Consider the following 6262-nt stretch of genomic DNA (forward strand, 5'->3'; position numbering starts at 1 on the left):
ATTTCATCTCGATTGATCAATAAATAAAATTGAACCTTGATTTTTAATAACATTTTCAAAATCGACGTTTCTCGGCCAGTGAAGCACATTTTGAGAATTTTTTCACTATTTTCAAATATAACCACTGAAACCATTTTTTTTGTACTTTTTGCTTTAATTCAAGCAAATATAACGATATTCATCCAAAAAACTGTTAAAATTCAATTTCCGATAAGAAATCGTTGTCACGGATTTTGTATCTTGAAAAAAAAAACATGCGATTTTTTCGGTACACTTTTGAATGCATTTTTTTCTGGACAAATTTTTGACCGAATTCAGCTTATTTACCTATAAAATACTCATTAAAAGTGATTTCATCTCGATTGATCAATAAATAAAAATGAACCTCGATTTTTAATAACATTTTCAAAATCGACGTTTCTCGGCCGGAGAAAAACATTTTGAGAATTTTTTCACTATTTTAAAATATAACCATTGAAACCATTATTTTTGTATTTTTTGCTTTAATTCAATCAAATATAACGATATTCATCCAAAAAACTGTTAAAATTCAATTTCCAATAAGAAATCGTTTCCACGGATTTTGTATCTTGAAGAAGAAATACATGCGATTTTTTCGGTACACTTTTTAATGAATTTTTTTCTGGACAAATTTTGGACCGAATTCAGCTTATTTACCTATAAAATACTCATTAAAGGTGATTTCATATCGATTGATCAATAAATAAAAATGTACCTTTATTTTTAATAACATTTTCAAAATCGACGTTTCTCGGCCAGAGAAGCACATTTTGAGAATTTTTTCACTATTTTCAAAAATAACCACTGAAACCATTTTTTTGTACTTTTTGCTTTAATTCAAGCAAATATAACGATATTCATCCAAAAAACTGTTAAAATTCAATTTCCAATAAGAAATCGTTGTCACGGATTTTGTATCTTGAAGAAAAAAACAAGCGATTTTTTCGGTACACTTTTGAATGCATTTTTTTCTGGACAGATTTTTGACCGAATTCAGCTTATTTACCTATAAAATACTCATTAAAGGTGATTTCATATCGATTGATCAATAAATAAAAATGTAACTTTATTTTTAATAACATTTTCAAAATCGACGTTTCTCGGCCAGAGAAGCACATTTTGAGAATTTTTTCACTATTTTAAAATATAACCACTGAAACCATTATTTTTGTACTTTTTGCTTTAATTCAAGCAAATATAACGATATTCATCCAAAAAACTGTTAAAATTCAATTTGCAATAAGAAATCGTTGTCACGGATTTTGTATCTTGAAGAAAAAAAACATGCGATTTTTTCGGTACACTTTTTAATGAATTTTTTTCTGGACAAATTTTTGACCGAATTCAGCTTATTTACCTATAAAATACTCATTAAAGGTGATTTCATATCGATTGATCAATAAATAAAAATGTACCTTTATTTTTAATAACATTTTCAAAATCGACGTTTCTCGGCCAGAGAAGCACATTTTGAGAATTTTTTCACTATTTTAAAATATAACCACTGAAACCACTAATTTTGTAGTTTTTGCTTTAATTCAAGCAAATATAACGACATTCATCCAAAAAACTGTTAAAATTCAATTTCCAATAAGAAATCGTTGTCACGGATTTTGTATCTTGAAGAAAAAAACAAGCGATTTTTTCGGTACACTTTTGAATGCATTTTTTTCTGGACAAATTTTTGACCGAATTCAGCTTATTTACCTATAAAATACTCATTAAAGGTGATTTCATATCGATTGATCAATAAATAAAAATGTACCTTTATTTTTAATAACATTTTCAAAATCGACGTTTCTCGGCCAGAAAAGCACATTTTGAGAATTTTTTCACTATTTTAAAATATAACCACTGAAACCACTATTTTTGTAGTTTTTGCTTTAATTCAAGCAAATATAACGATATTCATCCAAAAAACTGTTTAAATTCAATTTCCAATAAGAAATCGTTGTCACGGATTTTGTATCTTGAAGAAAAAAAACATGCGATTTTTTCGGTACACTTTTTAAGGAATTTTTTTCTGGACAAATTTTTGACCGAATTCAGCTAAATTATCTATAAAATACTCATCAAAAGTGATTTCATCTCGATTGATCAATAAATAAAAATGAACCTCGATTTTTAATAACATTTTCAAAATCGACGTTTCTCGGCCAGAGAAGCACATTTTGAGAATTTTTTCACTATTTTCAAATATAACCACTGAAACCATTATTTGTACTTTTTGCTTTAATTCAAGCAAATATAACGATATTCATCCAAAAAACTGTTAAAATTCAATTTCCAATAAGAAATCGTTGTCACGGATTTTGTATCTTGAAGAAAAAAACAAGCGATTTTTTCGGTACACTTTTGAATGCATTTTTTTCTGGACAAATTTTTGACCGAATTCAGCTTATTTACCTATAAAATACTCATTAAAGGTGATTTCATATCGATTGATCAATAAATAAAAATGTACCTTTATTTTTAATAACATTTTCAAAATCGACGTTTCTCGGCCAGAGAAGCACATTTTGAGAATTTTTTCACTATTTTAAAATATAACCATTGAAACCATTATTTTTGTATTTTTTGCTTTAATTCAATCAAATATAACGATATTCATCCAAAAAACTGTTAAAATTCAATTTCCAATAAGAAATCGTTGTCACGGATTTTGTATCTTGAAGAAAAAAACTAGCGATTTTTTCGGTACACTTTTGAATGCATTTTTTTCTGGACAAATTTTTGACCGAATTCAGCTTATTTACCTATAAAATACTCATTAAAAGTGATTTCATCTCGATTGATCAATAAATAAAATTGAACCTTGATTTTTAATAACATTTTCAAAATCGACGTTTCTCGGCCAGTGAAGCACATTTTGAGAATTTTTTCACTATTTTCAAATATAACCACTGAAACCATTTTTTTTGTACTTTTTGCTTTAATTCAAGCAAATATAACGATATTCATCCAAAAAACTGTTAAAATTCAATTTCCAATAAGAAATCGTTGTCACGGATTTTGTATCTTGAAAAAAAAAACATGCGATTTTTTCGGTACACTTTTGAATGCATTTTTTTCTGGACAAATTTTTGACCGAATTCAGCTTATTTACCTATAAAATACTCATTAAAAGTGATTTCATCTCGATTGATCAATAAATAAAAATGAACCTCGATTTTTAATAACATTTTCAAAATCGACGTTTCTCGGCCGGAGAAAAACATTTTGAGAATTTTTTCACTATTTTAAAATATAACCATTGAAACCATTATTTTTGTATTTTTTGCTTTAATTCAATCAAATATAACGATATTCATCCAAAAAACTGTTAAAATTCAATTTCCAATAAGAAATCGTTTCCACGGATTTTGTATCTTGAAGAAGAAATACATGCGATTTTTTCGGTACACTTTTTAATGAATTTTTTTCTGGACAAATTTTGGACCGAATTCAGCTTATTTACCTATAAAATACTCATTAAAGGTGATTTCATATCGATTGATCAATAAATAAAAATGTACCTTTATTTTTAATAACATTTTCAAAATCGACGTTTCTCGGCCAGAGAAGCACATTTTGAGAATTTTTTCACTATTTTCAAATATAACCACTGAAACCATTTTTTTGTACTTTTTGCTTTAATTCAAGCAAATATAACGATATTCATCCAAAAAACTGTTAAAATTCAATTTCCAATAAGAAATCGTTGTCACGGATTTTGTATCTTGAAGAAAAAAACAAGCGATTTTTTCGGTACACTTTTGAATGCATTTTTTTCTGGACAGATTTTTGACCGAATTCAGCTTATTTACCTATAAAATACTCATTAAAGGTGATTTCATATCGATTGATCAATAAATAAAAATGTAACTTTATTTTTAATAACATTTTCAAAATCGACGTTTCTCGGCCAGAGAAGCACATTTTGAGAATTTTTTCACTATTTTAAAATATAACCACTGAAACCACTAATTTTGTAGTTTTTGCTTTAATTCAAGCAAATATAACGACATTCATCCAAAAAACTGTTAAAATTCAATTTCCAATAAGAAATCGTTGTCACGGATTTTGTATCTTGAAGAAAAAAACAAGCGATTTTTTCGGTACACTTTTGAATGCATTTTTTTCTGGACAAATTTTTGACCGAATTCAGCTTATTTACCTATAAAATACTCATTAAAGGTGATTTCATATCGATTGATCAATAAATAAAAATGTACCTTTATTTTTAATAACATTTTCAAAATCGACGTTTCTCGGCCAGAAAAGCACATTTTGAGAATTTTTTCACTATTTTAAAATATAACCACTGAAACCACTATTTTTGTAGTTTTTGCTTTAATTCAAGCAAATATAACGATATTCATCCAAAAAACTGTTTAAATTCAATTTCCAATAAGAAATCGTTGTCACGGATTTTGTATCTTGAAGAAAAAAAACATGCGATTTTTTCGGTACACTTTTTAAGGAATTTTTTTCTGGACAAATTTTTGACCGAATTCAGCTAAATTATCTATAAAATACTCATCAAAAGTGATTTCATCTCGATTGATCAATAAATAAAAATGAACCTCGATTTTTAATAACATTTTCAAAATCGACGTTTCTCGGCCAGAGAAGCACATTTTGAGAATTTTTTCACTATTTTCAAATATAACCACTGAAACCATTATTTGTACTTTTTGCTTTAATTCAAGCAAATATAACGATATTCATCCAAAAAACTGTTAAAATTCAATTTCCAATAAGAAATCGTTGTCACGGATTTTGTATCTTGAAGAAAAAAACAAGCGATTTTTTCGGTACACTTTTGAATGCATTTTTTTCTGGACAAATTTTTGACCGAATTCAGCTTATTTACCTATAAAATACTCATTAAAGGTGATTTCATATCGATTGATCAATAAATAAAAATGTACCTTTATTTTTAATAACATTTTCAAAATCGACGTTTCTCGGCCAGAGAAGCACATTTTGAGAATTTTTTCACTATTTTCAAATATAACCACTGAAACCATTATTTGTACTTTTTGCTTTAATTCAAGCAAATATAACGATATTCATCCAAAAAACTGTTAAAATTCAATTTCCAATAAGAAATCGTTGTCACGGATTTTGTATCTTGAAGAAAAAAACAAGCGATTTTTTCGGTACACTTTTGAATGCATTTTTTTCTGGACAAATTTTTGACCGAATTCAGCTTATTTATCTATAAAATACTCATTAAAGGTGATTTCATATCGATTGATCAATAAATAAAAATGTACCTTTATTTTTAATAACATTTTCAAAATCGACGTTTCTCGGAAAGAGAAGCACATTTTGAGAATTTTTTCACTATTTTAAAATATAACCACTGAAACCATTATTTTTGTACTTTTTGCTTTAATTCAAGCAAATATAACGATATTCATCCAAAAAACTGTTAAAATTCAATTTGCAATAAGAAATCGTTGTCACAGATTTTGTATCTTGAAGAAAAAAAACATGCGATTTTTTCGGTACACTTTTTAATGAATTTTTTTTCTGGACAAATATTTGACCGAATTCAGCTTATTTACCTATAAAATACTCATTAAATGTGATTTCATATCATTTGATCAATAAATAAAAATGTACCTTTATTTTTAATAACATTTTCAAAATCGACGTTTCTCGGCCAGAGAAGCACATTTTGAGAATTTTTTCACTATTTTAAAATATAACCACTGAAACCATTATTTTTGTACTTTTTGCTTTAATTCAAGCAAATATAACGATATTCATCCAAAAAACTGTTAAAATTCAATTTCCAATAAGAAATCGTTGTCACGGATTTTGTATCTTGAAAAAAAAAACATGCGATTTTTTCGGTACACTTTTTAAGGAATTTTTTTCTGGACAAATATTTGACCGAATTCAGCTTATTTACCTATAAAATACTCATTAAAGGTGATTTCATATCGATTGATCAATAAATAAAAATGTACCTTTATTTTTAATAACATTTTCAAAATCGACGTTTCTCGGCCAGAGAAGCACATTTTGAGAATTTTTTCACTATTTTAAAATATAACCACTGAAACCACTAATTTTGTAGTTTTTGCTTTAATTCAAGCAAATATAACGACATTCATCCAAAAAACTGTTAAAATTCAATTTCCAATAAGAAATCGTTGTCACGAATTTTGTATCTTGAAGAAAAAAACAAGCGATTTTTTCGGTACACTTTTGAATGCATTTTTTTCTGGACAAATTTTTGACCGAA

This window comes from Phalangium opilio, unplaced genomic scaffold (genome assembly GCF_054372755.1).
Source record: "Phalangium opilio isolate 3A_F unplaced genomic scaffold, DU_Popi_V2 ptg000054l_1, whole genome shotgun sequence".
NCBI lineage: Eukaryota > Metazoa > Arthropoda > Arachnida > Opiliones > Phalangiidae > Phalangium > Phalangium opilio.